The 25453-nt window shown below is 33.5% G+C and overlaps 2 pseudogenes; both read right to left on the bottom strand.

Annotated features, from left to right (window-relative positions):
* Positions 1–859: 859 nt before the first annotated feature.
* Positions 860–7480, bottom strand: LOC142180024 (uncharacterized; annotated as a pseudogene).
* Positions 7481–8946: 1466 nt separating this feature from the next.
* Positions 8947–20279, bottom strand: LOC142180025 (uncharacterized; annotated as a pseudogene).
* Between the last annotated feature and the right edge of the window lie 5174 nt (positions 20280–25453).

The following is a 25453-nucleotide window of genomic DNA, read 5'->3' on the forward strand; positions in this document are numbered from 1 at the left end:
CCGGTCTAACCACCACTTTATAGGATTTACATTTAAGTTTCAGTGGCACCTTCTTGTCGCACAGGACTGCAGACGCTAACCTCCATTTCATCCACCCCACCTCGATACGGTGCGTGACATCCCCGTCGATCTCCCCGTCTCCCTGGATAATTGACCCTAGGTACTTGAAACTCTCTCTCTTAGGGATGACTTGCGTGTCAAGCGTCACCTCCATGTCCGCTTCCCCCGACACCTCGCCGAACTTACTCTCCAAATATTCCGTCTAGGTCCTACTCAACTTGAAACCTTTAGACTCCACGGCTTGCCTCTATACCTCCAGTCTCTCATTCACGCCGCCTCTCGTCTCATCAATCATAACTATATCATGAGCGAACAACATACATTAAGGGTAACATGTGGGTCAGGCCCGGTCCTAAGTGGGCTTCGTGGATCCGATCCTAAGTGGGCCAGTCCTAGACGGGCCGGTCCTAAGCGGTTCCGGGCTTCGCGGGCTTCTTGTTGGAACCGGTGCGGGACCGGGACCACGAACTAACGGTCCCGGATTAAGTGGGCCGATCCCGGACCTAAGTGGGTCCAACAGATGCTTTCTATTTTTAAATTTTTTTTTTTATAGAAGTTAGAGAAAAAAAATAGTAATAAAAATATCTAAGGCAATTCCTTGTAAATTATATTATAGAACTGTCACCTAAAATTTTTAATTCAAATTTAAAGACAAAAATATTGTAAAGAGATATTCAAAGCAATGCGTTATAATATATATATATATATATATATATACACATTTTTGTTCGAGTGGGTCCGGCGGCTTCACTATGCTGTAGGTCTGGCGGCTTCACTGTTTGAGTGGGGTCCAGCTGTTTTACTGTGCTGGTTTCTTTTCCGCTTTTTTCATTTTGCGGATGAATTCTTCTGCATCATGTAAGTCTTCTTCAAATAATATCCTTTCTGCTTCAATGGGCTGAGAATCTTCAGCAATATCATCGTTGCTTGTTTCACTTTGCATTGACGTATCTAACTTTTCATATTGATTAATGGAAGACAGTAAATTTCTTTTAACCTCTTCCAAGTAACTGTTAACCATCTCTGTTTTATCTCCTTCTTGAAAGGAGATCCTTCTGGTAATATGCCTCACTGAACTGTCATCAATTACCTCTTTCTGAGGTTTACTGGAATATTCTTGGATCTTCATCTCGATTGAATCCAAGAGCTCTTGACCATATAAGGTCTTTGTTTTGGGATCCTTCTTCATTAACTTGTCCCAAAAATTGTTGTAAAAAGTCCTATATAAGCAGGGGACTTGTTCTTCAGTGAATCCGATTTCCGGATTCCATTTGTGTATCCAAGGGATAGAAAATTCCAGAAAAAAATATATTTGGTTAATTTTTTCTGGGTAGCAGATATGATCTGCGTGATATAAATCGTTAATAAAAGGAGAAATTTTTATCCATTCTTTGTATAACATGAGAAATGGATCTGGTAAAATCTTTATTGTTGGACCGTGGTATGACCACCAGTTTAGAAACCAATTAGGAACAGTTGTTGCAAATATCTTTGCACATACTTTTATAAACCAAGTATGTTTGTGTCTATCATTATTGTAGTATAATACTTTATCAAAAGCTTGGATATAATCCCAATAAGTAAAATTCATTTTATTTTTGTTAAGGCTTATCTGCCTTTCCTTCATTGTGGATATACCCCAATCTTCAATAGATATAATCTGTTTAATTATAATCTTCGAGAAGTTATAAACGTTCTCGTCTGTGCTATACCCAGAAAAGTGCTGAAAATCTGCACTTCCAGTACTGGTTAGTATCGTTTCATATTAGGAACGGGTTTTGTATGACTCACCCGGATAATATAACCCATTTATCAAATACCTTTGGAATATCTTCCACGGTTCTTCTTTTCTCTGAATGTCAGAGTTTTCTAAGAGAAATATCATTTCTCTTTTTGGCACTTTCTCGTATGACTTGATATCATCATTGTCATCTTTAGTAATGGAAGCAAAAGTATTACTTTGCTTAACAGAAGTATCTTTCTGTTTTTTAGCAGTCAAATATGCCTGCAAATGTGCGTATAACGGACTATCTTCTGGAATATCTTCCAGATGGACGGATGGTCCAATCGATGATTCTTCTCTGAGAGATATCCTCTCATTGACTAAACTCCTTCTTCCCATTTGTATAACTGGGGAGTTTGATGAGGATCCGTATGACGATCCCGAAGGTGATGACCTTCCTTTGGACTGTGGGGATGATCTTCCCCAACCTCTACCTCTTCCCCTACCCCAGGGGGTTCCATCCTGTAAATATTCACGAGATAAGAAATCTGGCAGAGAATTATCAATTCCCTTTTTATATTGTATTTCAAAATCAAAAGGGGCTAATTGAGCTTGCCATCTTGCAAATATCATTTTTGAGGCATCATGTTTAAAATCTTTATTAAACATATATTTAACAGATTGTGCGTCAGTTTTTATCAAAAACTTTTGATTGTATAAGTCGTCCTGAAATTTTAAAATACATTTTACTATGGTTAACATTTCATGTGCCACAGTAGCGTATTTTCTCTGGGCTTCAGACCATTTACCAGAGTAAAATCTAATCAGATATTCATGTTTATCATTGGGATTTATCTGTTTTAATATCCCTCCATAACCAATATTAGACGCATCAGTCTCTATAATCTTTTGCCATGTAGGATTAGCAAGGGTTAAGCAAGGTAAAGATTTAACACGTTGCTTAATATTTTTTACCAAAGTAGTGTGACTATCAGTCCAAGGGTTTTTATAATTCTTTTTTAACCTATCATATAAGGGGGCTAAATCACGTGACAGATCTTTATAAAAAGGTGAAATATAATTTAAACTTCCCAAAAATCTTTGTAACTGAGTTCTATCAGTAATAACATCGGGAAATTTTGAGGCAAAATCAATCGATCGTTGAATAGGAGTAATCTTACCCTGACAAATATAATGTCCTAGGAATCGAATGTTAGTTTGAAATAAGCTCATTTTTTATTTTGAGATTACCAAACCATTTTGTATAATAATTCTTTTGAAAATATCTAAATGCTTAATATGCATTTCAAGTGTTTTGAAAAATACCAAAATGTCATCGATATATACAATGACGAAGTCTAGATAAGGGTTGAAAATATCATTCATAATTTTTTGGAATTCTGAAGGGGCATTTTTTAAACCAAAAGGCATAACATTCCATTCATATTGCCCAAATGGAACATTAAAAGCAGTTCTATAAGTATGCTCTTTAAATATTTGAATCTGCCAATAACCAGATTTTAAATCAAATTTTGAAAATATATTGGCGTCATATAATCTAGACAATAAATCTCTTTTATTAGGAATAGGATACCTAACCCATTTCAAATATTTATTCAAGGGCTTATAATTAATGACTAATCTAGGAACACCACGTTCCTTTTCAGCCGCGTTATTAACATAAAAAGCTGTACAAGACCAAGGAGATTTTGAGGGTTTTATCAAACCCTTTGATAGCAGACTATCAATCTCTTTTTTGCAAAATTCTACCAATTCTGCATTCATCTGACAAGGTCGAGATTTAGTAGGAATATCATCCTCAGTGAAATTATCTTCATATGGAAGAGTGACAATATGCTTTTTTCGATTCCAAAAAGCACTAGGATGTTCGGCACAGATATCAACAGCAATCTGCTCAGAAATCAATTTGATTTTTTCTTGTATTTTAGTAAAATTTAAAGTATCAAATATATTCATACTAAACAATTCTAATTGTAAAGAATCAACATGTTTTTGCTTCATATCAATTAAAGCATTAATATCTCTAGTTACTGGATCTGTAACAAAAGTATAACTTATCTCTTTATCCTTATAAGTAGCAGTAAAACCTTTCGAGTTTATGCTAGTAAAAGGATAAACGGCGTTAATAAACGGTGTTCCAAGTATAATTGGAGGGTATAACTGGTTTTTTACCAAGAAAAAGAAGTGAGGAATACAGACTTTATTCTGACAAATACCCGTATTAGGAAGTTTATACTTTATATCTAAAGCATGTCCGGATGCAGATCTAACCATATGAGTAGTTTTTTGAAAATATTTTGTAGGTACTAAACCTTCTTGAATGCAGCTAACATCTGCTCCACTATCAATCATGGCAATGTTTGTAATTGAGAAACTATTATCAATGAGAATAGTACATTTGATGTACCATTTATGAGCAGTAATAATTTGCATCATTCCTAAAAACATATCATGTTTAGGATTAAAACTAATAGGTTTTTATTCAATATCATTTTCAAAAATACCTTTGTTTTTATCATTAGATTTCTCAGCTGGAGAATTGATTTTCTCAATCTGAGTAATCCTATGATCACAAATCATTTGATTTTGTTTAAGAGATTTGATCTCTCGTTTTAAGTTTTCAACTTCAATTTTTAAATCATCGAAAGAAGAATCTCTTGCTGGAGTTGCATTTTTGTTTAACAAACGGTTATTAACCTCTAGTAAAGAATAAGGCGGGGAATATTCAAATTCTTTTTCAAAAGGTTTTGCAAAGCCAGAACTTGAATTAGAACTTGAACTAGCAGCCAAATTAATAATTTTTTCACGAAGTTTTTCATCAGTAACTTCTTTTAAAAGTTCTATTACATTATCAGATGTAATAGTTTTCATGTTTAGATCTTGAAACTGTGATTGTAATTTATAAAATTCATCATCACAAGTACATGTATCACCTTTGCAAGTTGTACAAGTATTATCAATATTTTTATCACTATCAGATAAATCAAGCAAATCAATTTCAGCTTCGGATTCTGATTTAGAATAATAATCAGATTCCGATCCAGAAGTGTATAACAAACTATAAACCTTATCACGTAGTTCATCGTCTAGTCCTAAGGTTTTCAGCTTTTGAAGCTTACAATTTGGAGCTATATGGCCAAATTTACCACACTTATAACACTTAATGTCAGCAAGATCTCGCTTAGACCTATTTTTGGTAAATCTAGTAGACTTGCGATGTGCTTTCTTGGCTTCTCTTTCTTCTTTGGATCTATATCTAGATCTCTTTTTCCTATAAGGACTGTCTTGGTTGGGGTATCTATGATACTTATGTTTCTTCTTCCTATGAGTAGAAGTCTCGGGTAAACCGAACTGGGTGCAAAAGTCCCCTAACTGGTTTCTTTCTTTAAGCTTATCCATCTTAAGCTGTCTGGACAATCTTAATTCATTGCACGGGTTTAACCCTTCCTGTGTGCAAATTCCTATTAATTTACCATAGGTATAGTCTGCTTAAGGAATTTCTCCATAACTACCTCTTAAAACCTTTCTAACTCTTTCGGCAAATAAAGAGGGAAGGCCATCTATGAACTTAGCTTTCCAATGTTCAAACTTATTTTCTGGTAGTTCCATCACTCTACTCATAAACGTGTCTTTATACCACCTAAACTCACTTAAAGTCTTACATCTAAGGCTATTAAGGAGGGTACGGACAGTCTCATTTTGGTTGGTAAATCTACCATTGAAGTGTTCTAATATAGTAAGAATAAGAGTGTAAATAGCATCTTCTCTATTTGCTACTAGAGCCATGCCTAAGTTATCAAGTCCTTCGTCAACGGCTTTAGCGTTAATAACCATTGCTCTTTCGTCGACAGACAAATAATTATCCCACCAGCCACGAAGTTGGCCAGTAAAACCTGCAACAATCATTCTGCAAATATTCCTATCTGTATTCTTCACACTTTTACAGATAGTTGCATACATAAGCATTCTATGTACTAGAATAGTTAACTGCCTATCAGTCAAACCATCAAGGTTCCATTCGTAAATTTCGGAACCACTGTAAGACGTATTAGTCTGATTCCAATCACGTTCCTCTATTAAAACATCTTGAGGAGTAGGACGATTGTAATAATAAGTCTGCATTCTAGGTTTATCAGCATAACTGCTATCTGCAAACTTACTATTCTTTTTGGGGTAAGTTCTAAGTTTATTAAACTCTGACAAAACATCCTTTTTATAGTCAAAAGTAGAATCTAATTTATCAGCAAAATCATTTGATAAATCAATGGGTTTGATATTCAAACCGGATAACTTTTTATCAAGAAGTTCTTCTAAGTCACCAAAAGATTTAAATTTAAAATCCTGAATATCAGGGGGTCTTTGAATATGAGTAAGAACAATTTGAGGTTCTGATTTGCTTCCTGAAGAAGAGGCAATATCAGTCAAAGTCTTTTTAGTATTCATATCCTTAATCAAGACTGTTAAATCATCAAGTTTTTTATTAAGAAAACTAACGTTTTCACCCAAAACTTTAACATGGTATATATAAGATAATGGAACTCAGTTATGTAAAGATTTCTATTTTAACATATTTGAGAATTCTTAATCTAGCTAATTCAGTACCCTTATATTTAAAGACTGGCGGTAATCCGCACAATCAGTAAGGATGAGAATTGAAATATACTTGAATTTTATATATAGTTTAATGACTGTATGGAAGGTTAAAAATCTTTACTCAAGCAAGGGGTCTGTCACAATATAATACATACTTTTATTGAGCCCATGTGTCTAGCAGTTCTAACCGTGAAAGAAGATGCCCTTTTAACTCCTTTATCGGGCTGAGGTTCACGGCTGGCTAGACGGAGCCACTAAGGCAAAGCCAATAAGAGCAGTGTTATATCAGACTGTACCAACCATCTTGACACCAAGTCAAAACTCTATATATAAAACTCATTTATATTTTAATAGATGCCGTCGCTTTCATGGTGTATATAGGAGAGAAGTTAGATACTCAACATAGATATGAAGTCTCTTAGCCGGACATCGTCACGGCCAGAGAGGAGAGACTAGAAGAAATGCTAAACTAAGAAAGACAGAAGTATGTACCTTGTGGCCAAGAAGCAAGGCCCTGAAGATGAAGAACTGAAAACTTTTATTTACTTGTTCTTCTATTACAATCTACAAACTTCAAACTAACTCTTTACTTACACTTAGAGAGAGAGAGAGAGAGTTCTAGAGAGCGGGAGTCTTAACGTCTGCCTCTTAAAAATGAACGAATGACTTCTATAAATAGAAAAAGAAAAGGAATCTGTGAACAGTAAAAGTGGGTCCCCGTGGGTCCCTGTAACAGTGTTTCTACTGTTGAAACAGTGTATTTACTGTTGATGAACAGTGTATCTACTGTTCGAGTGGGTTCGGCGGCTTCACTATGCTGTAGGTCCGGCGGCTTCACTGTTTGAGTGGGGTCCAACTGTTTTACTGTGCTGGTTTCTTTTTCGCTTTTTTCATTTTGCGGATGAATTCTTCTGCATCATGTAAGTCTTCTTCAGATAATATCCTTTCTGCTTCAATGGGCTGAGAATCTTCAGCAATATCATCGTTGCTTGTTTCACTTTGCATTGACGTATCTGACTTTTCATATTGATTAATGGAAGACAGTAAATTTCTTTTAACCTCTTCCAAGTAACTGTTAATCATCTCTGTTTTATCTCCTTCTTGAAAGGAGATCCTTCTGGCAATATGCCTCACTGAACTGTCATCAATTACCTCTTTCTGAGGTTTACTGGAATATTCTTGGATCTTCATCTCGATTGAATCCAAGAGCTCTTGACCATATAAGGTCTTTGTTTTGGGATCCTTCTTCATTAACTTGTCCCAAAAATTGTTGTAAAAAGTCCTATATAAGCAGGGGACTTGTTCTTCAGTGAATCCGACTTCCGGATTCCATTTGTGTATCCAAGGGATAGAAAATTCCAGAAAGAAATATATTTGGTTAATTTTTTCTGGGTAGCAGATATGATCTGCGTGATATAAATCATTAATAAAAGGAGAAATTTTTATCCATTCTTTGTATAACATGAGAAATGGATCTGGTAAAATCTTTATTGTTGGACCGTGGTATGACCACCAGTTTAGAAACCAATTAGGAACAGTTGTTGCAAATATCTTTGCACATACTTTTATAAACCAAGTATGTTTGTGTCTATCATTATTGTAGTATAATACTTTATCAAAAGCTTGGATATAATCCCAATAAGTAAAATTCATTTTATTTTTGTTAAGGCTTATCTGCCTTTCCTTCATTGTGGATATACCCCAATCTTCAACAGATATAATCTGTTTAATTATAATCTTCGAGAAGTTATAAACGTTCTCGTCTGTGCTATACCCAGAAAAGTGCTGAAAATCTGCACTTCCAGTACTGGTTAGTATCGTTTCATAGTAGGAACGGGTTTTGTATGACTCACCCGGATAATATAACCCATTTATCAAATACCTTTGGAATATCTTCCACGGTTCTTCTTTTCTCTGAATGTCAGAGTTTTCTAAGAGAAATATCATTTCTCTTTTTGGCACTTTCTCGTATGACTTGATATCATCATTGTCATCTTTAGTAATGGAAGCAAAAGTATTACTTTGCTTAACAGAAGTATCTTTCTGTTTTTTAGCAGTCAAATATGCCTGCAAATGTGCGTATAACGGACTATCTTCTGGAATATCTTCCAGATGGACGGATGGTCCAATCGATGATTCTTCTCTGAGAGATATCCTCTCATTGACTAAACTCCTTCTTCCCATTTGTATAACTGGGGAGTTTGATGAGGATCCGTATGACGATCCCGAAGGTGATGACCTTCCTTTGGACTGTGGGGATGATCTTTCCCAACCTCTACCTCTTCCCCTACCCCAGGGGGGTTCCATCCTGTAAATATTCACGAGATAAGAAATCTGGCAGAGAATTATCAATTCCCTTTTTATATTGTATTTCAAAATCAAAAGGGGCTAATTGAGCTTGCCATCTTGCAAATATCATTTTTGAGGCATCATATTTAAAATCTTTATTAAACATATATTTAACAGATTGTGCGTCAGTTTTTATCAAAAACTTTTGATTGTATAAGTCGTCCTGAAATTTTAAAACACATTTTACTATGGTTAACATTTCATGTGCCACAGTAGCGTATTTTCTCTGGGCTTCAGACCATTTACCAGAGTAAAATCTAATCAGATATTCATGTTTATCATTGGGATTTATCTGTTTTAATATCCCTCCATAACCAATATTAGACGCATCAGTCTCTATAATCTTTTGCCATGTAGGATTAGCAAGGGTTAAGCAAGGTAAAGATTTAACACGTTGCTTAATATTTTTTACCAAAGTAGTGTGACTATCAGTCCAAGGGTTTTTATAATTCTTTTTTAACCTATCATATAAGGGGGCTAAATCACGTGACAGATCTTTATAAAAAGGTGAAATATAATTTAAACTTCCCAAAAATCTTTGTAACTGAGTTCTATCAGTAATAATATCGGGAAATTTTGAGGCAAAATCAATCGATCGTTGAATAGGAGTAATCTTACCCTGACAAATATAATGTCCTAGGAATCGAATGTTAGTTTGAAATAAGCTCATTTTTTATTTTGAGATTACCAAACCATTTTGTATAATAATTCTTTTGAAAATATCTAAATGCTTAATATGCATTTCAAGTGTTTTGAAAAATACCAAAATGTCATCGATATATACAATGACGAAGTCTAGATAAGGGTTGAAAATATCATTCATAATTTTTTGGAATTCTGAAGGGGCATTTTTTAAACCAAAAGGCATAACATTCCATTCATATTGCCCAAATGGAACATTAAAAGCAGTTCTATAAGTATGCTCTTTAAATATTTGAATCTGCCAATAACCAGATTTTAAATCAAATTTTGAAAATATATTGGCGTCATATAATCTAGACAATAAATCTCTTTTATTAGGAATAGGATACCTAACCCATTTCAAATATTTATTCAAGGGCTTATAATTAATGACTAATCTAGGAACACCACGTTCCTTTTCAGCCGCGTTATTAACATAAAAAGCTGTACAAGACCAAGGAGATTTTGAGGGTTTTATCAAACCCTTTGATAGCAGACTATCAATCTCTTTTTTGCAAAATTCTACCAATTCTGCATTCATCTGACAAGGTCGAGATTTAGTAGGAATATCATCCTCAGTGAAATTATCTTCATATGGAAGAGTGACAATATGCTTTTTTCGATTCCAAAAAGCACTAGGATGTTCGGCACAGATATCAACAGCAATCTGCTCAGAAATCAATTTGATTTTTTCTTGTATTTTAGTAAAATTTAAAGTATCAAATATATTCATACTAAACAATTCTAATTGTAAAGAATCAACATGTTTTTGCTTCATATCAATTAAAGCATTAATATCTCTAGTTACTGGATCTGTAACAAAAGTATAACTTATCTCTTTATCCTTATAAGTAGCAGTAAAACCTTTCGAGTTTATGCTAGTAAAAGGATAAACGGCTTTAATAAACGGTGTTCCAAGTATAATTGGAGGGTATAACTGGTTTTTTACCAAGAAAAAGAAGTGAGGAATACAGACTTTATTCTGACAAATACCCGTATTAGGAAGTTTATACTTTATATCTAAAGCATGTCCGGATGCAGATCTAACCATATGAGTAGTTTTTTGAAAATATTTTGTAGGTACTAAACCTTCTTGAATGCAGCTAACATCTGCTCCACTATCAATCATGGCAATGTTTGTAATTGAGAAACTATTATCAATGAGAATAGTACATTTGATGTACCATTTATGAGCAGTAATAATTTGCATCATTCCTAAAAACATATCATGTTTAGGATTAAAACTAATAGGTTTTTCTTCAATATCATTTTCAAAAATACCTTTGTTTTTATCATTAGATTTCTCAGCTGGAGAATTGATTTTCTCAATCTGAGTAATCCTATGATCACAAATCATTTGATTTTGTTTAAGAGATTTGATCTCTCGTTTTAAGTTTTCAACTTCAATTTTTAAATCATCGAAAGAAGAATCTCTTGCTGGAGTTGCATTTTTGTTTAACAAACGGTTATTAACCTCTAGTAAAGAATAAGGCGGGGAATATTCAAATTCTTTTTCAAAAGGTTTTGCAAAGCCAGAACTTGAATTAGAACTTGAACTAGCAGCCAAATTAATAATTTTTTCACGAAGTTTTTCATCAGTAACTTCTTTTAAAAGTTCTATTACATTATCAGATGTAATAGTTTTCATGTTTAGATCTTGAAACTGTGATTGTAATTTATAAAATTCATCATCACAAGTACATGTATCACCTTTGCAAGTTGTACAAGTATTATCAATATTTTTATCACTATCAGATAAATCAAGCAAATCAATTTCAGCTTCGGATTCTGATTTAGAATAATAATCAGATTCCGATCCAGAAGTGTATAACAAACTATAAACCTTATCACGTAGTTCATCGTCTAGTCCTAAGGTTTTCAGCTTTTGAAGCTTACAATTTGGAGCTATATGGCCAAATTTACCACACTTATAACACTTAATGTCAGCAAGATCTCGCTTAGACCTATTTTTGGTAAATCTAGTAGACTTGCGATGTGCTTTCTTGGCTTCTCTTTCTTCTTTGGATCTATATCTAGATATCTTTTTCCTATAAGGACTGTCTTGGTTGGGGTATCTATGATACTTATGTTTCTTCTTCCTATGAGTAGAAGTCTCGGGTAAACCGAACTGGGTGCAAAAGTCCCCTAACTGGTTTCTTTCTTTAAGCTTATCCATCTTAAGCTGTCTGGACAATCTTAATTCATTGCACGGGTTTAACCCTTCCTGTGTGCAAATTCCTATTAATTTACCATAGGTATAGTCTGCTTAAGGAATTTCTCCATAACTACCTCTTAAAACCTTTCTAACTCTTTCGGCAAATAAAGAGGGAAGGCCATCTATGAACTTAGCTTTCCAATGTTCAAACTTATTTTCTGGTAGTTCCATCACTCTACTCATAAACGTGTCTTTATACCACCTAAACTCACTTAAAGTCTTACATCTAAGGCTATTAAGGAGGGTACGGACAGTCTCATTTTGGTTGGTAAATCTACCATTGAAGTGTTCTAATATAGTAAGAATAAGAGTGTAAATAGCATATTCTCTATTTGCTACTAGAGCCATGCCTAAGTTATCAATTCCATCCTCAGTGGCTTTGGCATTAATAACCATTGCCCTTTCATCGACACTCAAATAATTGTCCCACCAGCCACGAAGTTGGCCAGTAAAACCTGCAACAATCATTCTGCAAATATTCCTATCTGTATTCTTCACACTTTTACAGATAGTTGCATACATAAGCATTCTATGTACTAGAATAGTTAACTGCCTATCAGTCAAACCATCAAGGTTCCATTCGTAAATTTCGGAACCACTGTAAGACGTATTAGTCTGATTCCAATCACGTTCCTCTATTAAAACATCTTGAGGAGTAGGACGATTGTAATAATAAGTCTGCATTCTAGGTTTATCAGCATAACTGCTATCTGCAAACTTACTATTCTTTTTGGGGTAAGTTCTGAGTTTATTAAACTCTGACAAAACATCCTTTTTATAGTCAAAAGTAGAATCTAATTTATCAGCAAAATCATTTGATAAATCAATGGGTTTGATATTCAAACCGGATAACTTTTTATCAAGAAGTTCTTCTAAGTCACCAAAAGATTTAAATTTAAAATCCTGAATATCAGGGGGTCTTTGAATATGAGTAAGAACAATTTGAGGTTCTGATTTGCTTCCTGAAGAAGAGGCAATATCAGTCAAAGTATTTTTAGTATTCATATCCTTAATCAAGACTGTTAAATCATCAAGTTTTTTATTAAGAAAACTTATGTTTTCACCCAAAACTTTAACATATAAACTCAAATAATTATTTTGAGAAATTAGTTTATTAATTTCTGTGATGCTGACTGCGGCAACATCTTCATCAATAAATTTTTAAAATGCAGTAAAAGTAATACCTGTATTATTAGGTAAAACAAAAGATGATTGAGGAGGGTAAATGGCTTTAGTAATATTGCCATTCCCGTCTTTATAAGATCTTTCCAAAACTTTTATAAAAAGTGGTAAATATGTGGTTATAAACCAAGGAACAAAATACATAATTTGATTATGTAAAGCACAAGTTTCATAAAACTCTTGGGAAATATTATTTAAATCCTCTTTACTATAAGTATCAAAAAACCAAGTTTTAAACTGGTTCCATTTATCAGTGAAAAATTCTTTTTGAATATAATCTCTAGCTTGTGACCCTGGACTAAAATCAATTTGGTGTGGAATCATTAAGTATCATTGGGGTCAAAATCCATCTCGGACGCAGAAGGAATATCCTTATCAGAAATATTATCATTATCCTGAACAATATTTGTCTTGGGGTTAATCTTAACCCTTTCAACAGGTTTATCACCTACTTTGGTAGAAATTGTGTGTAGAGATGCAGCACGATTTCTAGCTGGTCCATAGACCGGTTCAACAGGAGAAATGTGTTGAATATCAGGCAACAGTCTACGACTAGTAAAGGAATGTCTGTTATAACTAGAACTAATAGTAGGCAACAGTCTATTATTAGAAAATGACTGTCTACTATAAGTGAAACTATTATCGTCAAACTGAATGCAAATCCTACCATCCGGATTTTGAGTAATATGAGAATACTCAGTATTACTAACAGCATCAGTTATCTGACTGGGGGATATAACCGAATCCTAAGTCCATGTGGTTGGAAAATTAATTTCTTCCCACTTAATAGGTCTCCTCGTGGTGACCTTAGACTTTGCAAAATTTGTTTCCACTAGAATAGTCTGATCAGATGTATCATATAATTTACATCTGGGGTTTAACGTAGATAGTAATTTAAAATAAATTCTATACGATAAACATATCAGTTCAGAACCAGGCGCATAATTATAACCATGCGTTTTCACATTTAATGTTAATGCATCAAGTATATTAACATCAGATAAAGATAATTGCAAATTGGGTTGAGTATTAAAACATACTAGGCCATAGGCGACAGTAGATTCAATAGAACCCATCAGAAACTGTCTAAAATTCAAATTTCTGGCATCTCTGAGAGCAGCAAAAAATATTTCTGGTAACCCTTTAAGGGTTAAAGGCTTAAAAGCAATTTGAACTATACCAATATGCAAATAATTATACTGGTGTTTATAAACATCTACATCATGCTTGTTTAACAAACGAATAGTCTGTTCAGACGAATTTAAAGCTAAAGATTGCTCAGTTATTTTAACAAGTTGTTTAGAAGAGAGTTTATCAAACCATCCATAATCATAGATTGTTCTAATAGGGACTTTAGGAATAGTCCATTTGTTTAACAAATCAAGGTTTTGAGGTATATCTACCTCTTCCAATCTAGTATTTTTCATACTAGTTTCTCCTAAATCCATATTTCAGAAACATATCTATGTCGAATATTTCATATCTATCTTATATATACCATGAAAGTACCTAGGCTCTGATACCATGTGTTAACAGGATCAAGTGGCGGGCAGTAATCCGCCATGCCTTCTCAATTAAATTAAAATAGAAATCACCGTTTGACCGGGAACTGGACTTGTGAAGATACCATGTGTTAACAGGATCAAGTGGCGGGCGGTAATCTGCCATGCCTTCTCAATTAAATTAAAATAGAAATCACCATTTGACCGGGAACTGGATTTGTTTCACACCTCACATCTGGCTTTTATATGCCTGGAAGGTTTCCACCAGTTAAAGATTTCTATTTTAACATATTTGAGAATTCTTAATCTAGCTAATTCAGTACCCTTATATTTAAAGACTGGCGGTAATCCGCACAATCAGTAAGGATAAGAATTGAAATATACTTGAATTTTATATATAGTTTAATGACTGTATGGAAGGTTAAAAACCTTTACTCAAGCAAGAGGTCTGTCATAATATAATACATACTTTTATTGAGCCCATGTGTCTAGCAGTTCTAACCGTGAAAGAAGATGCCCTTTTAACTCCTTTATCGGGCTGAGGTTCACGGCTGGCTAGACGGAGCCACTAAGGCAAAGCCAATAAGAGCAGTGTTGTATCAGACTGTACCAACCATCTTGTCACCAAGTCAAAACTCTATATATAAAACTCATTTATATTTTAATAGATACCGTCGCTTTCATGGTGTATATAGGAGAGAAGTTAGATACTCAACATAGATATGAAGTCTCTTAGCCGGACATCGTCACGGCCAGAGAGGAGAGACTAGAAGAAATGCTAAACTAAGAAAGACAGAAGTATGTACCTTGTGGCCAAGAAGCAAGGCCCTGAAGATGAAGAACTGAAAACTTTTATTTACTTGTTCTTCTATTACAATCTACAAACTTCAAACTAACTCTTTACTTACACTTAGAGAGAGAGAGAGAGTTCTAGAGAGCGGGAGTCTTAACGTCTGCCTCTTAAAAATGAACGAATGACTTCTATAAATAGAAAAAGAAAAGGAATCTGTGAACAGTAAAAGTGGGTCCCCGTGGGTCCCTGTAACAGTGTTTCTACTGTTGAAACAGTGTATTTACTGTTGATGAACAGTGTATCTACTGTTCGAGTGGGTTCGGCGGCTTCACTATGCTGTAGGTCCGGCGGCTTCACTGTTTGAGTGGGGTCCAACTGTTTTACTGTGCTGGTTTCTTTTCCGCTTTTATCATTTTGCGGATGAATTCTTCTGCATCATGTAAGTCTTCTTCAGATAATATCCTTTCTGCTTCAATGGGCTGAGAATCTTCAGCAATATCATCGTTGCTTGTTTCACTTTGCATTGACGTATCTGACTTTTCATATTGATTAATGGAAGACAGTAAATTTCTTTTAACCTCTTCCAAGTAACTGTTAATCATCTCTGTTTTATCTCCTTCTTGAAAGGAGATCCTTCTGGCAATATGCCTCACTGAACTGTCATCAATTACCTCTTTCTGAGGTTTACTGGAATATTCTTGGATCTTCATCTCGATTGAATCCAAGAGCTCTTGACCATATAAGGTCTTTGTTTTGGGATCCTTCTTCATTAACTTGTCCCAAAAATTATTGTAAAAAGTCCTATATAAGCAGGGGACTTGTTCTTCAGTGAATCCGACTTCCGGATTCCATTTGTGTATCCAAGGGATAGAAAATTCCAGAAAGAAATATATTTGGTTAATTTTTTCTGGGTAGCAGATATGATCTGCGTGATATAAATCGTTAATAAAAGGAGAAATTTTTATCCATTCTTTGTATAACATGAGAAATGGATCTGGTAAAATCTTTATTGTTGGACCGTGGTATGACCACCAGTTTAGAAACCAATTAGGAACAGTTGTTGCAAATATCTTTGCACATACTTTTATAAACCAAGTATGTTTGTGTCTATCATTATTGTAGTATAATACTTTATCAAAAGCTTGGATATAATCCCAATAAGTAAAATTCATTTTATTTTTGTTAAGGCTTATCTGCCTTTCCTTCATTGTGGATATACCCCAATCTTCAACAGATATAATCTGTTTAATTATAATCTTCGAGAAGTTATAAACGTTCTCGTCTGTGCTATACCCAGAAAAGTGCTGAAAATCTGCACTTCCAGTACTGGTTAGTATCGTTTCATAGTAGGAACGGGTTTTGTATGACTCACCCGGATAATATAACCCATTTATCAAATACCTTTGGAATATCTTCCACGGTTCTTCTTTTCTCTGAATGTCAGAGTTTTCTAAGAGAAATATCATTTCTCTTTTTGTCACTTTCTCGTATGACTTGATATCATCATTGTCATCTTTAGTAATGGAAGCAAAAGTATTACTTTGCTTAACAGAAGTATCTTTCTGTTTTTTAGCAGTCAAATATGCCTGCAAATGTGCGTATAACGGACTATCTTCTGGAATATCTTCCAGATGGACGGATGGTCCAATCGATGATTCTTCTCTGAGAGATATCCTCTCATTGACTAAACTCCTTCTTCCCATTTGTATAACTGGGGAGTTTGATGAGGATCCGTATGACGATCCCGAAGGTGATGACCTTCCTTTGGACTATGGGGATGATCTTCCCCAACCTCTACCTCTTCCCCTACCCCAGGGGGGTTCCATCCTATAAATATTCACGAGATAAGAAATCTGGCAGAGAATTATCAATTCCCTTTTTATATTGTATTTCAAAATCAAAAGGGGCTAATTGAGCTTGCCATCTTGCAAATATCATTTTTGAGGCATCATGTTTAAAATCTTTATTAAACATATATTTAACAGATTGTGCGCCAGTTTTTATCAAAAACTTTTGATTGTATAAGTCGTCCTGAAATTTTAAAACACATTTTACTATGGTTAACATTTCATGTGCCACAGTAGCGTATTTTCTCTGGGCTTCAGACCATTTACCAGAGTAAAATCTAATCAGATATTCATGTTTATCATTGGGATTTATCTGTTTTAATATCCCTCCATAACCAATATTAGACGCATCAGTCTCTATAATCTTTTGCCATGTAGGATTAGCAAGGGTTAAGCAAGGTAAAGATTTAACATGTTGCTTAATATTTTTTACCAAAGTAGTGTGACTATCAGTCCAAGGGTTTTTATAATTCTTTTTTAACCTATCATATAAGGGGGCTAAATCACGTGACAGATCTTTATAAAAAGGTGAAATATAATTTAAACTTCCCAAAAAATTTTGTAACTGAGTTCTATCAGTAATAACATCGGGAAATTTTGAGGCAAAATCAATCGATCATTGAATAGGAGTAATCTTTCCCTAACAAATATAATGTCCTAGGAATCGAATGTTAGTTTGAAATAAGCTCATTTTTTGTTTTGAGATTACCAAACCATTTTGTATAATAATTCTTTTGAAAATATCTAAATGCTTAATATGCATTTCAAGTGTTTTGGAAAATACCAAAATGTCATCGATATATACAATGACGAAGTCTAGATAAGGGTTGAAAATATCATTCATAATTTTTTGGAAATCTGAAGGGGCATTTTTTAAACCAAAAGGCATAACATTCCATTCATATTGCCCAAATGGAACATTAAAAGCAGTTCTATAAGTATGCTCTTTAAATATTTGAATCTGCCAATAACCAGATTTTAAATCAAATTTTAAAAATATATTGGCGTCATATAATCTAGACAATAAATCTCTTTTATTAGGAATAGGATACCTAACCCATTTCAAATATTTATTCAAGGGCTTATAATTAATGACTAATCTAGGAACACCACGTTCCTTTTCAGCCGCGTTATTAACATAAAAAGCTGTACAAGACCAAGGAGATTTTGAGGGTTTTATCAAACCCTTTGATAGCAGACTATCAATCTCTTTTTTGCAAAATTCTACCAATTCTGCATTCATCTGACAAGGTCGAGATTTGGTAGGAATATCATCCTCAGTGAAATTATCTTCATATGGAAGAGTGACAATATGCTTTTTTCGATTCCAAAAAGCACTAGGATGTTCGGCACAGAGATCAACAGCAATCTGCTCAGAAATCAATTTGATTTTTTCTTGTATTTTAGTAGAATTTAAAGTATCAAATATATTCATACTAAACAATTCTAATTGTAAAGAATCAACATATTTTTGCTTCATATCAATTAAAGCATTAATATCTCTAGTTACTGGATCTGTAACAAAAGTATAACTTATCTCTTTATCCTTATAAGTAGCAGTAAAACCTTTCGAGTCTATGCTAGTAAAAGGATAAACGGCGTTAATAAACGGTGTTCCAAGTATAATTGGAGGGTATAACTGGTTTTTTACCAAGAAAAAGAAGTGAGGAATACAGACTTTATTCTGACAAATACCTGTATTAGGAAGTTTATACTTTATATCTAAAGCATGTCCGGATGCAGATCTAACCATATGAGTAGTTTTTTGAAAATATTTCGTAGGTACTAAACCTTCTTGAATGCAGCTAACATCTGCTCCACTATCAATCATGGCAATGTTTGTAATTGAGAAACTATTATCAATGAGAATAGTACATTTGATGTACCATTTATGAGCAGTAATAATTTGCATCATTCCTAAAAACATATCATGTTTAGGATTAAAACTAATAGGTTTTTCTTCAATATCATTTTCAAAAATACCTTTGTTTTTATCATTAGATTTCTCAGCTGGAGAATTGATTTTCTCAATCTGAGTAATCCTATGATCACAAATCATTTGATTTTGTTTAAGAGATTTGATCTCTCGTTTTAAGTTTTCAACTTCAATTTTTAAATCATCGAAAGAAGAATCTCTTGCTGGAGTTGCATTTTTGTTTAACAAACAGTTATTAACCTCTAGTAAAGAATAAGGTGGGGAATATTCAAATTCTTTTTCAAAAGGTTTTGCAAAATCAGAACTTAAATTAGAACTTGAACTAGCAGCCAAATTAATAATTTTTTTACGAAGTTTTTCATCAGTAACTTCTTTTAAAAGTTCTATTACATTATCAGATGTAATAGTTTTCATGTTTAGATCTTGAAACTGTGATTGTAATTTAAAAAATTCATCATCACAAGTACATGTATCACTTTTGCAAGTTGTACAAGTATTATCAATATATTTATCACTATCAGATAAATCAAGCAAATCAATTTCAGCTTCGGATTCTGATTTAGAATAATAATCAGATTCCGATCCAGAAGTGTATAACAAACTATAAACCTTATCACGTAGTTCATCGTCTAGTCCTAAGGTTTTCAGCTTTTGAAGCTTACAATTTGGAGCTATATGGCCAAATTTACCACACTTATAACACTTAATGTCAGCAAGATCTCGCTTAGACCTATTTTTGGTAAATCTAGTAGACTTGCGATGTGCTTTCTTGGCTTCTCTTTCTTCTTTGGATCTATATCTAGATCTCTTTTTCCTATAAGGACTGTCTTGGTTGGGGTATCTATGATACTTATGTTTCTTCTTCCTATGAGTAGAAGTCTCGGGTAAACCGAACTGGGTGCAAAAGTCCCCTAACTGGTTTCTTTCTTTAAGCTTATCCATCTTAAGCTGTCTGGACAATCTTAATTCATTGCACAGGTTTAACCCTTCCTGTGTGCAAATTCCTATTAATTTACCATAGGTATAGTCTGCGTAAGGAATTTCTCCATAACTACCTCTTAAAACCTTTCTAACTCTTTCGGCAAATAAAGAGGGAAGGCCATCTATGAACTTAGCTTTCCAATGTTCAAACTTATTTTCTGGTAGTTCCATCACTCTACTCATAAACGTGTCTTTATACCACCTAAACTCACTTAAAGTCTTACATCTAAGGCTATTAAGGAGGGTACGGACAGTCTCATTTTGGTTGGTAAATCTACCATTGAAGTGTTCTAATATAGTAAGAATAAGAGTGTAAACATCATCTTCTCTATTTGCTACTAGAGCCATGCCTAAGTTATCAATTCCATCCTCAGTGGCTTTGGCATTAATAACCATTGCCCTTTCATCGACACTCAAATAATTTTCCCACCAGCCACGAAGTTGGCCAGTAAAACCTGCAACAATCATTCTGCAAATATTCCTATCTGTATTCTTCACACTTTTACAGATAGTTGCATACATAAGCATTTTATGTACTAGAATAGTTAACTGCCTATCAGTCAAACCATCAAGGTTCCATTCGTAAATTTCGGAACCACTGTAAGACGTATTAGTCTGATTCCAATCACGTTCCTCTATTAAAATATCTTGAGGAGTAGGACGATTGTAATAATAAGTCTGCATTCTAGGTTTATCAGCATATCTGCTATCTGCAAACTTACTATTCTTTTTGGGGTAACTTTTGAGTTTATTAAACTCTATGAAGTGCAGATTTTTAGCACTTTTCTGGGTATAGCACAGACGAGAACGTTTATAACTTCTCGAAGATTATAATTAAACAGATTATATCTATTGAAGACTGGGGTATATCCACAATAAAAGAAAGGCAGATAAGCTTTAACAAATCTAGAATGAATTTTACCTATTGGGATTATATCCAGGCATTTGATAAAGTGTTATACTACAATAATAATCGACACAAACATACTTGGTTTATTAAATAGTATATAAGCCATATTCGATAGTATACATCTTAAGATATATACATAGTATATTCGATATACTCGATATACATATATATATAAGCTTATATATATACTATACTATACTATATATACATCTTAAGATATATAAGCTATATTCGATTTATATACTATATATACATCTTACTATATATATATATACATCTTAAGATATATAAGCTATATTCGATTTCCGCATGGCCTTCTCAACTAAGCTAAAACAGAAATCACCGTTTGACCAAAAACTGGAATTGTTTTGCACCTCTGCTGACATTTATATGTCCACCGAGGTGCGAAACAATTCCAGTTCCCGGTCAAACGGTGATTTCTGTTTTAGCTTAGTTGAGAAGGCCGTGCGGATTACCGCCCGCCACTTGATCCTGTTAAAATGGTATCAGAGCTTAGGTACTTTCATGGTATATATGAGATAGATATGAAATATTTGACATAGATATGTTTCTGAAATATGGATTTAGGAGAAACTAGTATGAAAAATACTAGGTTGGAAGAGGTAGATATACCTCAAAATCTTGATTTGTTAAACAAATGGACGATTCCTAAAGTCCCTATTAGAACAATCTATGATTATGAATGGTTTGATAAACTTTCTTCTAAACAACTTGTTAAAACAACAGAGCAATCTTTAGCTTTAAATTCGTCTGATTAGACTATTCGTTTGTTAGACAAACATGAATGTAGATATTTATAAAAATCAGTATAATTATCTGCATATTGGTATGGTTCAAATTGCTTTTAAGCTATTAACCCTTAAAGGGTTACCAGAGACGTTTTTGGCTGCTCTCAGAGATGCTAGAAATCTGAATTTTAGACAGTCTCTGATGGATTCTATTGAATCTACTGTTGCCTACGGCCCAGTATATTTTAATACTCAACCCAATCTGCAATTATCTCTATCTGATGTTAATATACTTGATGCATTAACATTAAATGTGAAAACGCATGGTTATAATTATGCGCCTGGTTCTAAACTTATATGTTTATCATATAGGATTTACTTTAAATTGCTATCTACGTTAAACCCTAAATGTAAATTATATGATACATCTGATCAGACTATATTAGTAGAAACGAATTTTGCAAAGTCTAAGGTCACCACGAGGAGACCTATTAAGTGGGAAGAAATTAATTTTCCAACTACATGGACTTTGGATTCGGTTATATCCCCCAATCAGATAACTAATACTGTCAGTAATACTGAGTATTCTCATATTACTCAAAATCCGGATGGAAGGATTTGCATTCAGTTTGATGATAATAGTTCCACTTATGGTAGGAAGTCATTTTCCAATAATAGACTGTTGCCTGCTATTAGTTCTAATTATAATAGACATTCCTTTACCAATCGTAGACCGTTGCCTGATATTCAACACATTTCTCCTGTTGAACCAGTCTATGGACCAGCTAGAAATCGTGTTGCATCTCTACACATAATTTCTACTAAAGTAGGTGATAAACCTGTTGAAAGGGTTAAAATTAACCCCAAGAAAAAATATTGTTCAGGATAATGATAATATTTCTGATAAGGATATTCCTTCTGCGTTCGAGATGGATTTTGACCCAAATGAAGTTTAAATGATTCCACACCAAATTGATTTTAGTCCAGGGTCACAAGCTAGAGGTTATATTCAAAAGGAATTTTTCAGTGATAAATGGAACCGGTTTAAAACTTGGTTTTTTGATACTTATAATAAAGAGGATTTAAACAATATTTCTCAAGAATTCTATGAAACTTGTGCTTTACATAATCAAATTATGTATTTTGTTCCTTGGTTTATAACCACATATTTACCACTTTTTATAAAAGTTTTGGAAATATCTTATAAAGACGGGAGTGACAATATTACTAAAGCCACCTACCCTCCTTAAGCACCTTTTGTTTTACCTAATAATATAGGTATTACTTTTACTGCATTTCAAAAATTTATTGATGAAGATGTTGCTGCAGTCAGCATCGCAGAAATTAATAAATTAATTTCTCAAAATAATTATTTGAGTTTATACGTTAAAGTTTTGGGTGAACACATAAGTTCTCTTGATAAAAAACTTATTGATTTGACAGCTTTGATAAAAGAGATGAGTACTAGCAAGAAAATAACTGATATTGCCTCTACTTCAAGAAGCAAATCACAACCTCAAATTTAAATCTTTCAATGATTCAGGATTCTTTCAATGTTCAAAGACCTCCTGAGATTCAGGATTTTAAATTTAAATCTTTCAATAATTTAGAAGAACTTCTTGATAAAAATTTATCCGGTTTGAATATCAAACCCATTGATTTATCAAAAGATTTTGCTGATAAATTAGATACTACTTTTGACTATAAAAAGGATGTTTTATCAGAGTTTAATAAACTCAGAGGTTATCCCAAAAAGAATAGTAAGTTTGCTGATAGCAGATATGCTAATAAACCCAGAATGCAAACTTATTATTACAATCGTCCTACTCCTCAAGATGTTTTAATAGAGGAACGTGATTGGAATCAGACTAATACGTCTTACAGTGATTCCGAAATTTACGAATGGAATCTTGATGTATTGACTGATAGACAATTGACTATTCTTGTGTATAGAATGCTTATGTATGCAACTATCTGTAAAAGTGTGAAAAATACAGATAGAACTATTTGCAAAATGATTGTTGCAGGTTTTACTGGCCAACTTCGCGGTTGGTGGGATAATTATTTGACTGTCGAAGAAAGAGCAATGGTTATTAATGCTCAAGCCCCTGACGAAGGAGTTGATAACTTAGGCATGGCCCTAGTGGCAAATAGAGAAGATGCTGTTTATACTCTTATTCTTACTATATTAGAATACTTCAACGGTAGATTTACCAACCAACATGAGACAGTTCGTACTCTCCTTAATGGTCTTAGATGTAAGACATTAGGTGAATTTAGATGGTATAAAGTTACCTTTATGAGCAGGGTTATGGAATTACCCGAAACAAATTTGACCATTGGAAAGCTAGGTTTATAGATGGCCTTCCCTCTTTATTTGCTGAAAGAGTTAAAAAGGTTTTAAGAGGTAGCTATGGTGAAATCCCATATAATAATTATACCTATGGTAAGTTGATAGGAATATGCACACAAGAAGGATTAAACTTGTGCAATGAGTTAAAATTATCCAGACAACTTAAGATGGATAAGCTTAAAGAAAAATCCGAGTTAGGAGATTTTTGTACTCAGTTCGGTCTACCCGAGACTTCTACTCATAAGAAGAAGAAACATAAGTATCATAAATACCCCAGCCAAGACAGTCCTTATAGGAGAAAGAGATCTAGATATAGATTCAAAGATGAACGAGAAGCTAAGAAAGCCCATCGTAAGGCTACTAGATTTACCAAAAATAGGTCTAAGTGAGATCTAGCTGACATTAAGTGTTACAGGTGTGGTAAATTTGGCCATATAGCCCCGAATTGTAAGCTTCAAAAGCTAAAAACCTTAGGACTAGACGATGAGTTACGTGATAAGGTTTATGGGTTGTTATACACTTCTGAATCAGAATCTGATTATTATTCTGAATCAGAATCCGAAGCTGAAATAGATTTACTTGATTTATCTGATAGTGATAAAAATATTTATAATACTTGTACAACTTGCAAAGGTACTACATGTACTTGTGATGATGATGAATTTTATAAATTGCAATCACAGTTTCAAGATTTGAACATGAAAACTATTACATCTGATAATGTAATAGAACTTTTAAAAGAAGTTACTGATGAAGGACTTCGTGAAAAAATTATTAATTTGGCTGCTAGTTCAAGTTCTAGTTTTGCAAAACCTTTTGAAAAAGAATTTGAATATTCCCCGCCTTATTCTTTACTAGAGGTTAATAACCGTCTTTTAAATAAAAATACAACTCCAGCAAGAGATTCTTCTTTCGATGATTTAAAAGTTGAAGTTGAAAACTTGAAACGAGAGTTCAAATCTTTTAAACAAAATCAGATGATTTGTGATCATAGGATTACTCAGATTGAGAAAATCAATTCTCCAGCTGAGAAATCTAATGATAAAAACAAAGGTATTTTTGAAAATGATATTGAAGAAAAACCTATTAATTTTGATCCTAAACATGATATGTTTTTGGGAATGATGCAGTTTATTACTGCTCATAAATGGTATATCAAATGTACTATTCTCATTGATAATAGTATTTCTATTACAAACATTGTCATGATTGATAGTGGAGCAGATGTTAGCTGCATTCAAGAAGGTTTAATACCTACGAAATATTTTTAAAAAACTACTCATATGGTTAGATCTGCATCCGGACATGCTTTAGATATAAAGTATAAACTTCCTAATGTGGGCATTTGTGAGAATAAAGTCTGTATTCCTCACTTCTTTTTCTTGGTTAAAAATCAGTTATACCCTCCTATTATACTTGGGACACCGTTTATTAATGCCATTTATCCTTTTACTAGCATAGACTCGAAAGGTTTTACTGCTACTTATAAAGATAAAGAGATAAGTTATACTTTTGTTACACATCCAGTAACTAGAGATATTAATGCTTTAATTAATAT

This window comes from Nicotiana tabacum, chromosome 4 (genome assembly GCF_000715075.1).
Source record: "Nicotiana tabacum cultivar K326 chromosome 4, ASM71507v2, whole genome shotgun sequence".
Classification (NCBI taxonomy): Eukaryota; Viridiplantae; Streptophyta; class Magnoliopsida; order Solanales; family Solanaceae; genus Nicotiana; species Nicotiana tabacum.